Source organism: Poromitra crassiceps, assembly GCF_964638095.1.
Source record: "Poromitra crassiceps genome assembly, chromosome: 27".
Classification (NCBI taxonomy): Eukaryota; Metazoa; Chordata; class Actinopteri; order Beryciformes; family Melamphaidae; genus Poromitra; species Poromitra crassiceps.
Window position 1 is genome coordinate 14,937,280 of NC_139650.1, and position 12,520 is coordinate 14,949,799.

The window sequence follows — 12,520 nt, forward strand, 5'->3', positions numbered from 1 at the left end:
TGTTGTATGGTGCTCTGAGTGTGTTGTATGGTGCTCTGAGTGTGTTGTATGGTGCTCTGAGTGTGTTGTATGGTGCTCTGAGTGTGTTGTATGGTGCTCTGAGTGTGTTGTATGGTGCTCTGAGTGTGTTGTATGCTGCTCTGAGTGTGTTGTATGGTGCTCTGAGTGTGTTGTATGGTGCTCTGAGTGTGTTGTATGGTGCTCTGAGTGTGTTGTATGGTGCTCTGAGTGTGTTGTATGGTGCTCTGAGTGTGTTGTATGGTGCTCTGAGTGTGTTGTATGGTGCTCTGAGTGTGTTGTATGGTGCTCTGAGTGTGTTGTATGGTGCTCTGAGTGTGTTGTATGGTGCTCTGAGTGTGTTGTATGCTGCTCTGAGTGTGTTGTATGGTGCTCTGAGTGTGTTGTATGGTGCTCTGAGTGTGTTGTATGGTGCTCTGAGTGTGTTGTATGGTGCTCTGGTGCTTATAATGCAGACACAATGGAATCGATGTTTAAGAGCTTTGCCTCTATTATCACTTCAACAAAACATTATTTATTATTTCGATTTCTAGAAACATAGGCCTATACGGTCTTTGCAGCATATAATAGTAATAATAGCTTTTGTTCTTCTTCACCCGTGTCGCTCAGACAGGAGCAGGAGCAGCAGAGGGGCGGGGCGGTCAGTCAGACAGGAGCAGGAGCAGCAGAGGGGCGGGGCGCTCAGTCAGACAGGAGCAGGAGCAGCAGAGGGGCGGGGCGGTCAGTCAGACAGGAGCAGGAGCAGCAGAGGGGCGGGGCACTCAGTCAGACAGGAGCAGGAGCAGCAGAGGGGCGGGGCGCTCAGTCAGACAGGAGCAGGAGCAGCAGAGGGGCGGGGCGCTCAGTCAGACAGGAGCAGGAGCAGCAGAGGGGCGGGGCGCTCAGTCAGACAGGAGCAGCAGAGGGGCGGGGCAGTCAGTCAGACAGGAGCAGCAGAGGGGCGGGGCGGTCAGTCAGACAGGAGCAGCAGAGGGGCGGGGCAGTCAGTCAGACAGGAGCAGCAGAGGGGCGGGGCAGTCAGTCAGACAGGAGCAGGAGCAGCAGAGGGGCGGGGCGCTCAGTCAGACAGGAGCAGGAGCAGCAGAGGGGCGGGGCGCTCAGTCAGACAGGAGCAGGAGCAGCAGAGGGGCGGGGCGGTCAGTCAGACAGGAGCAGCAGAGGGGCGGGGCAGTCAGTCAGACAGGAGCAGGAGCAGCAGAGGGGCAGGGCGGTCAGTCAGACAGGAGCAGGAGCATCAGAGGGGTGGGGCAGTCAGTCAGACAGGAGCAGGAGCAGCAGAGGGGCGGGGCGGTCAGTCAGACAGGAGCAGGAGCATCAGAGGGGTGGGGCAGTCAGTCAGACAGGAGCAGGAGCAGCAGAGGGGCGGGGCAGTCAGTCAGACAGGAGCAGCAGAGGGGCGGGGCGCTCAGTCAGACAGGAGCAGGAGCAGCAGAGGGGCGGGGCGGTCAGTCAGACAGGAGCAGGAGCAGCAGAGGGGCGGGGCAGTCAGTCAGACAGGAGCAGGAGCAGCAGAGGGGCGGGGCGCTCAGTCAGACAGGAGCAGCAGAGGGGCGGGGCGCTCAGTGCACTGTGCCACTGTGGCTGCTATGCAGGTGTTCAGCTGTGTGTGTGCTTCGCTGAGGAATGCGTTTGTTTGATCAGACATCAGGTAGACAAAATCGACATTAACCATGTGTTTATTTTCAAATCCAATAGCTTTATTAACCCTTGTACCATGTTTTAATATAATTATGTTACATTGATGACTACAAAGGAGGGGGAAAATCACGCCATTGGCAACACGTTGTATGCAAATTTAATATGCAAATTAACCATTTGATCGACATGCTTAACCGACCAATGATGTTCTCGGCGGTTAAACGGTTAACGGTTAACCGTGGACATCCCTAGTACAGATGCATGTTTTGGTTTTTATGTCTTCTTCACTAGCAAGGACCACGCCACAACAAGAGTATCGTTAAGGTTCTTTACTGAAGAGAATGAGTTGTGTATGGTGTAGTGTGGGTGCGTGATGAGCCGTCTGTTCCAGGAGGTCACGTGTTCCGGGGGGAACGTCCTGATGACCGGGGCAGAGGGAGACTCAGGGTGGGGGTTCCGTCTCAGACGTGGTCTGCCCGAGCGGGTCTGGCGTGAGGCGTGTTTCAGCCCGAGCAGATTTCAGGCCCCCCCGGATGGATCCTAGAACGAGACGTGGAGAGGCATGCACCGTGCCTAGTGAGAGGGAATGAGGATGTTAAGGGTTGAGGGGTGCGGGAAGGGATAGGGGATTGAGGGATGAGATATACAAGGGAGGGAGGGTGGGTCGAGAGATCGAGACAAACAGGGTGAGGCAGGTTAACCAGGTGTAGTAATATTGCCACGTAATTAGAGGAGTGGTTTAGAGGGGTGGTTAGGAAGTTGGGGGAGTGGTTGAGGCGTGGCCCAGCTCCTGAACTTAAGTTAAACGTTAACTTTCATTTCACTAGCAAGGACCACGCCACAACAAGAGTATCGTTAAGGTTCTTTACTGAAGAGAATGAGTTGTGTATGGTGTAGTGTGGGTGCGTGATGAGCCGTCTGTTCCAGGAGGTCACGTGTTCCGGGGGGAACGTCCTGATGACCGGGGCAGAGGGAGACTCAGGGTGGGGGTTCCGTCTCAGACGTGGTCTGCCCGAGCGGGTCTGGCGTGAGGCGTGTTTCAGCCCGAGCAGATTTCAGGCCCCCAAAATAAGTCGGATTAAGTTGAGCTGAGTTGCACGTGAGCTTGACTGATCCTTGAGATCGTTAAGATCATTGAGATCGTTAAGATCATGGAGATCGTTAAGATCATTCAGGATGCAGAAGCGACATGCGAGAGATTATGAAGGGTCGAGGGGCTCGATGGTTTGGTTCGATGTGCTCAGTCTGACGTCTATGGAGGAGTGGCTTGAATAGTGTTCTGGAGATAAGCCTGGAGCTGAGGCTCGGTGTAGGTACTTCTGGAACCAGAATAGTGTGGCAATTCTTCCTGTTTCCATGAAGAGAGTGGATGTTGAGATGATGCCTGTGGCATGCCTGAAACTGTTGTATTTAGTCGCTGGCTTGTATAACTAAGATAGGAGTTGAGGTGGAAGTAGCTCGGGAGACCGATTCTCTGATAATCTATTGCTCCGTTGGAGTGGCAAATGCAGGTAGTTATGACCGATAGACTGGGATGAGAAGACCATAGGCAGGTGAGGTCAGTAATTCGGGGGACCTCCGCAGCCTGAATCCGGCGTAAGCGTGGATTTATGAGTAGTTTAACCATTGAAGATATGTTGACCGAATGTAGAGAACTGATACAAAGGCTGAGTGGAGAGAGAATGGCGAAATAAGAGGCCTTTTAAGATGGCTTCTAGGAGCTAGTAGAATGATGTGGCTGTTCCTGAGATGAAGAGTCTGTATTCCTGTTAGTAGGAGTGAGGGTGGATGAGTTGGGACTTCCCAGACCCTACGTGCCCCCCAAAAATGGCCTATCTGAGGCTGATGTGGCGAACTGCCTCTGCGGCAGCTGATGGGTCTGTAGCAGCTGATGAATTGAACTGCGTTCTGTGCAGTGACTGAAGGAGTAAACTACGTCTGCAGCGACTGATGAATTGAACTGGGTTCTGTGCAGTGACTGAAGGAGTAAACTACGTCTGCAGCGACTGATGAATTGAACTGGGTTCTGTGCAGTGACTGAAGGAGTGAACTGCATCTGCAGCGACTGATGAATTGAACTGCGTTCTGTGCAGTGACTGAAGGAGTAAACTGCATCTGCAGCGACTGATGAATTGAACTGCGTTCTGTGCAGTGACTGAAGGAGTGAACTGCATCTGCAGCAACTGATGAATTGAACTGCGTTCTGTGCAGTGACTGAAGGAGTGAACTGCGTCTGCAGCAACTGATGAATTGAACTGCGTTCTGTGCAGTGACTGAAGGAGTAAACTGCATCTGCAGCGACTGATGAATTGAACTGTGTTCTGTGCAGTGACTGAAGGAGTGAACTGCATCTGCAGCAACTGATGAATTGAACTGCGTTCTGTGCAGTGACTGAAGGAGTGAACTGCGTCTGCAGCGGCTGATGAATTGAACTGCGTTCTGTGCAGTGACTGATGAATGGAACTGCACTCTGCGGTGGCAGATGGAGCTAACTGCATCTCGACAGCTGACGGCGTAACTGCTCTGCTCTGTGCCGTAACTGATGGGGCAGACTATCTGCAATAGCTGATGGAGTGAACACTACTCTGTGCGGTAGATGAGGCTAGTCTGTGCATTAGATGAGGCTGACTGCGTCTGCAGTAGCTGATGGAGTGAACTCTACTCTGTGCATTAGATGAGGCTGACTGCGTCTGCAGTAGCTAATGGAGTGAACTCTACTCTACTCTGTGCAGTGGATGAAGCAGACTGCGTCTGCAGTAGCTGATGGAGTGAACACTACTCTGCGTGGTAGATGAGGCTGACTGCGTCTGCAGTGGCTGATGGTTTGAACTCTACTCTGTGCAGTAGATGAGGCTGACTGCATCTGCAGTAGCTGATGGATTGAACTCTACTCTGTGCAGTAGATGAGGCTGACTGCGTCTGCAGTAGCTGATGGAGTGAACTCTACTCTACTCTGTGCAGTGGATGAGGCAGACTGCGTCTGCAGTAGCTGATGGAATGAACACTACTCTACTCTGTGCGGTAGATGAGGCTGACTGCGTCTGCAGTGGCTGATGGTTTGAACTCTACTCTGTGCAGTAGATGAGGCTGACTGCATCTGCAGTAGCTGATGAATTGAACTTTACTCTGTGCAGTAGATGAGGCTGACTGCGTCTGCAGTAGCTGATGGAGTGAACTCTACTCTACTCTGTGCAGTGGATGAGGCTGACTGCGTCTGCAGTAGCTGATGGATTGAACTCTACTCTGTGCAGTAGATGAGGCTGACTGCGTCTGCAGTAGCTGATGGATTGAACTCTACTCTGTGCAGTAGATGAGGCTGACTGCGTCTGCAGTAGCTGATGGATTGAACTCTACTCTGTGCAGTAGATGAGGCTGACTGCGTCTGCATTAGCTGATGGATTGAACTCTACTCTGTGCAGTAGATGAGGCTGACTGCGTCTGCAGTAGCTGATGGATGGAACTCTACTCTGTGCAGTAGATGAGGCTGACTGCGTCTGCAGTAGCTGATGGATTGAACTCTACTCTGTGCAGTAGATGAGGCTGACTGCGTCTGCAGTAGCTGATGGATTGAACTCTACTCTGTGCAGTAGATGAGGCTGACTGCGTCTGCAGTAGCTGATGGATTGAACTCTACTCTGTGCAGTAGATGAGGCTGACTGCGTCTGCAGTAGCTGATGGATTGAACTCTACTCTGTGCAGTAGATGAGGCTGACTGCGTCTGCAGTAGCTGATGGAGTGAACTCTACTCTGTTCAGTAGATGAGGCTGACTGCGTCTGCAGTAGCTGTTGGAGAAAACTGCGTCTGTAGCAGCTGACAGATAAGACTGGTGAGGATAGACAATGTGGACCAGGCTGAAGCCATGTGGGCCGGGCTGTTGCCATGTGGGCCGGGCTGTTGCCATGTGAGGAGAGATGAAGGGGTCGAGGGGATGAAGGAATGAGGGATGAAGGAGTCCAGCGATTGCTGGATGTAGGTTGCGGGGGGGGGGGGGGGGGGGGGGGGTGGCCTCCTGTAGCCAGGTGCTCCTGCCTAGATTGGCTGCTGCCAATGCTGGAACTGGATGGCAGGGCTCTGTGTCATTCCCTGAGTGAAGCGGGTTGACCACGACGACCGTCCTGTGGTATGTCGTCGTGTCTTGTTGTGTTCTGTGATTGAGCTCACTAAATTGAATTCCTGTCAACGATGATGAAAGGCAATGAAGTATTGGAACTTGAAACTTGTGGTAGCGGCAATATCGGTTCTGATGGGGACTGACTGTAGGTGGCGCTGTAGTAATAAACTGAAGCACCGGCCATAGGTGGTGCTGTGGTGAAGGCTGGAGAACCTGCTGTAGACAGCGCTATGCTGAAGCTGGATGACCGAAGGCAGGAGCGCTGAGGTAAGGCTAGGGATCAGCTGTGGAGGTGTTATGGTTAGAGAGACAGCCAGGTGAGTTATACATTTGGGTGATGGGGAAGGGAGGGGGGGTTGAGGGAGGGGGGGTTGAGGGGGCGACAAGGACAGACCAGTTGGGAAAAGAGGAGGGTTGGGCTGATTAGCCGAAGCCGTGTTGGCTGAGACAGAGAAAGTGGGGGCAGAAGCCATGTTGCTGTTCTTGGCTGAATGAGAGTTAGAGGAATTGAGGGATGAAGGGATGAAAGGATGCATGTGTACAGGGTTTTTGTGCAGCCTGCGGGACTGGGATGAGAGGGAAGCTGAGATCAGCTGAGAGAGATGGGAGACATAGGAAGCAGGCACGGGATATGACTTGAATATCATGTTTTGAATGAATGTAAACAATAATACATGAAGAGATGAGATCAGCTGTGAATGTCTGGCAGAGGGAGCCAGGGAATATACGACCTGGCTGCAGCCATCTGCAGCTTCAGTGGCACTGTGACATCAAACCGGACAGCGCTGACGGTGATTGGCTCATGGCTCTCGCAGGTTTGTCTCTGGATTGGCTCTGCCAAGCAGGACCCGGAAGCGCTGTCTGCTCGGAAAGTTTCTTGTGATGGATGGGATATGACTTGAATATCATGTTTTGAATGAATGTAACAATAATACATGAAGAGATGAGATCAGCTGTGATTCACAGCGATACACTAGTATCGATACACTAGTATCGTTCATAATTAATGATTTTGCAGTCTTTCGTTTGACAGTTATTGAAAATTTTGCGGGGGGGGCACCACAACAATTACGCTTAGGGCACCCAAATGGCCAGCAGCGGCCCTGGCTGTGAATGTTTGGCAGAGGGAGCCAGGGAATATACGACCTGGCTGCAGCAGTCTGCAGCTTCTGTGACATCAAACCGGACACCGCTGACGGTGATTGGCTCATGGCTCTCGCAGGTTTGGCTCTGGATTGGCTCTGCCAAGCAGGACCCGGAAGCGCTGTCTGCTCGGAAAGTTTGTTGTGATTGATGCTGAATGGCATGAATTACTATCGCTTTTCCTCTCTCTCTTATGTTGAAAGGGGATGCATTTCCTTCTCTGGAACGTTAGGTGCAGGTGACGGTAAAGTCTGTATTCGGCTCCGTTGTGTGAACGTGGAGTTTGGCACGTGAAGACCCGGGTGCGCCGTGTTGAAGGGGATTCGGCATGATACCGGGACACGTAGTTGAAGATGCGCTGCCTCGTTGGAATGGATCGCCTTCCGCGTTTGTCGAGTCGATTTGGCCGAGGAATATTGACTGATGATGCCATCTGGCTGGCCGTGGAGACTCTGCTTTGGCACGGAGGCTGTGATGTGACGATAGCTTGTCTGGTGGACGCTGCTAATCGGTAGCAAATCACGCAGTCGCCGTCTGAATCGGGTGGATTGCAGATCTGGATTGCGGTGAGTTTGGCTGTTTGAAATGGTAATTCCAGCGTTTGGCAAAGTTTAACTGATGTGTAAAGTGTGTGATGTATGTGTGCTGCCTGCACAACCTGTCTGTCGAGAGATCGAGACAAACAGGGTGAGGCAGGTTAACCAGGTGTAGTAATATTGCCACGTAATTAGAGGAGTGGTTTAGAGGGGTGGTTAGGAAGTTGGGGGAGTGGTTGAGGCGTGGCCCAGCTCCTGAACTTAAGTTAAACGTTAACTTTCATATATTATACTCATATTATACTTGCAGTTATCTAGGCAATGTTGAATTCTATTAGTGAACAAATAGGTAACATGTAACATCACGTTAGCATTATATTCACTAAATCTTGCTTCAAACACCCAGAATTCTTTGCCGGCGACCGTGTCCACGTGTGTTGGCCTGGCCTGGGTGGAGTCAATGGTCCCAGTCCACCACTGAGTACAAAGAAATAAAGGCTACACTGTGCTAAGTCCATTTTTTATTCTGTTTCAATCTGCGAGATCATCCTCAGACCTGAGGCAGATCTCACAGATCCAAACTCTGCCCATGTAAGATAATACAATTATTGGTTATTGGTAACTTCATACAGTGTGCAAAACTGTATTTCTTTGTACTTCATAGCATCTGGCACACTGCATGGCATGCAATAAGCCTGAAAAATGACCCCAGCAGGGTAATCACATTCTATTTGTGATAATGACAGCTGTCTATACAGTATCACACAGTAAGTGATACGTGTTACATAATAAATAACATCTGCATTACCTGCAAAGCATCCCAATGAATGGGTAGACCACAGTCTTTGGGGCAAAGTGGATGATGACGCTGTGGAAGGCTGTTTGGTGGTGAGGGCTAAGTTTCTCCACACTCTTGAGGAACCTCTTGTTTGTAAGGGCCTTCTCCACCTTGTAGGAAGCCTTTGATCCTAAGTAGATAGAAAAATATTCTACAAGTGTAATGGTTTCATATGACCCTCTTGACGTCAAGAGAAATATATATTCATATATTTCCAATTAATAAAATTAATGTATACCTGTCTTCAACCACTTCCTTCTGCTGATGACGTCACTGTGCGCGGGGTCCACCCGCTATGCCGACCACCCGCAATGCCGACCTTAGGTTTAGGCGTGGGGGTGGGAGAGGTTAGGTTTTGGGTTAGGGTCTGGGGGAGGTTAGGTTTGGCGTGGGGGCTGGGAGAGGTTAGGTTTTGGGTTAGGTCTGGGGGAGGTTAGGTTTAGGCATGGGGGGAGGTTAGGTTTGGCGTGGGGCCTGGGAGAGGTTAGCTCCACCGACACACTGCACGCCGCCTCGCTCAGCTGGTTCTGCTTGTGGGCTATCGGCATTGCGACCTGTCGGCACTGCGGCCTGTCGGCACATAGACCCTGTGGGCACACTTCGGAAAGATGGGGTTTTCATGCGTGTGTGAGCATTGTGGATGTGATTCACGACAGAGGTCCACTTCGCCACCCTCTCTAGGCCCGACATGTTGCTTTAGTCCAGTAAAGATGATTCCGGATGCCCTGTAGCCACTTTTTTTACCACCTCACACTCCTTTTCCTTGGCGATTTTCTCCTGGTTCTTATAAAGACCTTCAAGTCTAAAAGCAATTTCATTGGCTATGATTGAGTAGAAAGTGGATTCACACAAAGATCCCCCCCCCTTTGTAGTGAGTAACATGTCAACTAACCGTAAATGAAAGATTCAGACAGAACAGGGTGTGAAAAGCACAAGAGATTAATATGTCATATCCTTCTCAACATGCCAGATGTCATAGTATTATGTGACACCCTTTTCTCTCAAGTATTTTTGTATCTGGACGGTCTGTGACTCTACAGTCCAATGTGACACCACGTGCCTCCAGAAGAGCAAGGCTTCACTTCAGACCTTCCTTTTCCATGTGATAACTCCCCCCGACCTCATTGCTCTGTTAATAAACAACAGGGAAGACAATTTAGAGAGAGGGAGGGACACAATATAAGATTATTGATCTACATAATTATGTAAACTCCTATTGGTATCTCTAAACTGTTGGTCTCAGGCTTTGTTTTATTGTAATGCACCCATGAGACACTTGGAGGCGCCTCTACAGCTTAGTCCCACCTGTGATGATGGCCTTTCAGCCTGACTGTGGGATCTGGGACACCCTAGTGAGGGTCTTTCATTTTAACTTTAATTCTTACTTTTGTCTGTCACATTTTGATACTGTCACTGATTTTCATATGTAGTATTCTTACTCTTGATCATACATGGTCACACTTCACCTGTTTGATACATGGTATCTTATACCAAAATTGATTTATTCAAAGAACAACTTTAATATTTATCATGATTTATGGTCTCTAGTTGTTTTCATGTATATTGTTTCCAACTAGTACTTCTAAGTAGTTCACCTGACCTCTGACCATGTAACCTCAGCTGTAACCCATCCTGCATGATTGCATTGTAATTGTATCATGTGACCTCAATGTATGTATTTAAGATGGCGTCTCACAGTCCTTTACCAGTCTGATGAAGAGCTTTGACGCTCGAAACGTTGCTTTGACGCTCGAAACGTCACTTTTTGGGTGTTTAAATAAAAAAAACACTGAAACTGGAGCCCATGCAGTGTGCAAGCTTTTTATAAAAATTTTACTACATGTTCACCTTTGAGCTCGGCACCTGCCCAACTTTGGTTTTGGATGTGCATGTTTTCTCTTTGATACACAATATAAGATAGCCAGAGCAAAACCAAGTCCAATGTGTGGTCATGTAAAGTATGCCATGTTGGGATGTTATGCAATTGCACTACTTAGTAGTGAATGATGGTGTAGATTTTTTGGGGACTGCCCCCTAGTCCGACACCTCACGAGTCCGAAAAATGATGCATTGGACAGACATCTCATTAGTCCGACAGCTCGTTAACCCAACAATGAAAATCTCACTAATCCGACAGCTCTTAATGTTTGCTTTCATACATGTTGTTAGCCTATACATGTTTTGCTTTTGTGTTTTAATGTTTCCTTATGTGCTGCTTTGTGTTTCTGTCTGTCTTTTTGGCTTTTGATTCTGTGATCTGTTTGCAACTGTATGCTTTGACATATGTGCTTTTAATATTTGATTGTGTGTCTGGTTGAAAACTGTATTGCTGCTATCTTGGCCAGGTCTCCCTCGAAAAAGAGATCTTGTCATCTCAATGGGACTCACCTGGTTAAATAAAGGTTTAATTAAAACAAAAAAACATTTCAACGCATTTTATGTCACATGACATATCATAAATATGGTTCAATCAGGAGAGGCCAGTTGGTAGGATTAGACAAACTTTATTTAGCAATCGGCATGCATGGCAAATACTTTGGCGCTTGACTCCATTGGCCAGTGGCGCTGCTCTTGAGGCAAGAGGAGGGCACCTGCATAGGCTAGGAGACTCCATTGGCCAGTGGCGCTGCTCTTGAGGCAAGAGGAGGGCACCTGCATAGGCTAGGAGATCCCCCCCCCCCCCGTGGGGGATCAGGAGTCAAGACTCGTTGGTGGCGGACTGGGGAGGTGGGTGGGGCAAAACAACGCTTCGGAGGCCGGCTTCAAGGGAGATGGACTGCCGTGAAGCTGCTGCTGCTATGGTCGGCCAGAGAGAGAGAGGTGACGTAGAACCCTTGCTATATATATGAGGATTAACTGACGTCATATTTGACGTCATAGCAGACGTCATACTAGGACTTTTGACTGACCACGTTATGCTAGAACTTGACTGTCGTCAGGGGATGATCGGATTATGCGTGAGTGGCCTTCTGCTTGAACTATGGTCTGGAGACCTCACTTCAATCAGGAGAGGCCAGTTGGTAGGATTAGACAAACTTTATTTAGCAATCGGCATGCATGGCAAATACTTTGGCGCTTGACTCCATTGGCCAGTGGCGCTGCTCTTGAGGCAAGAGGAGGGCACCTGCATAGGCTAGGAGATCCCCCAAAAGGAAGATCTGATTACCGGAGGTTAATTGAGATCTGCAGGCGCCAGTAGTTGATTGCACTTTTCCGGCCTTCAACCTTTTTAGCGACTTACAGCTATTTGCGGCTGGCACTCCCAACTTGGTCGGGCCTTCGATCTTGCTTTTCCTGCCTTCGACCTTTTTAGCGACTTACAGCTATTTGCGGCTGGCGCTCCCAACTCGGTCGGGCACCTCGCGATAGCGCTTCCCAGCTTGGCCTACCTGGCCGCCTTGGCGCTTCGCGATTGTACTTTTCCGGCCTTCGACCTTTTTAGCGACTTACAAGCTATTTGCGGCTGGCGCTCCCAACTCGGTCGGGCCTTTGATCTTGGTACGTGCTTTTCCTGCCTTCGACCTTTTTAGCGACTTACAAGCTATTTGCGGCTGGCGCTCCCAACTCGGTCGGGCACCTCGCGATAGCGCTTCCCAGCTTGGCTCACCTGGCCGCCTTGGCGCTTCGCGATTGTACTTTTCCGGCCTTCGACCTTTTTAGCGACTTACAAGCTATTTGCGGCTGGCGCTCCCAACTCGGTCGGGCCTTTGATCTTGGTACACTAATGTTTGACTTGGCGCTTCCCGGCTTGGCCTACTTGGCTGCCTTGGCGCGACTACCCTGACTTTCTCCGACTCTCTCTTTCTCTATCCCCCCCAAAAATGAGCCGGGGAATTTACTGCGCCTTACTGGGCGCCATGCTTACGGGGAGCCACCACCAACGAGACATTTTAAAGTCCGGGACACTGTTTGTTGCCATGCTCGCCGATTAAGGGAGGAGGGTTCTTTGGGCCGCCAGTACGGCCGCCTGCTCCGGGCGGATGTGGCTGGAGAATGCCGATGAGGGCCAGCGGCCCATTTGCTGGAGGGAGGCGGAGGACACTCCTTGCTCGGCGGCCGAGGTGGCCGCTCCGATCCTGAAGGAGTGGCTGGAGTAGTTCTTCGTCGGGAGGTTGCATTGCTGGAGCGTCTGCTTGCCAGGGGGAAAACCATCTTTTCCCCCTGAGCAAGCGCCCGTTTGCTACGGACTGCTCATAGCCCTGCTGGCGCAGCTGGGGCCAGACCACGGGGGAGTC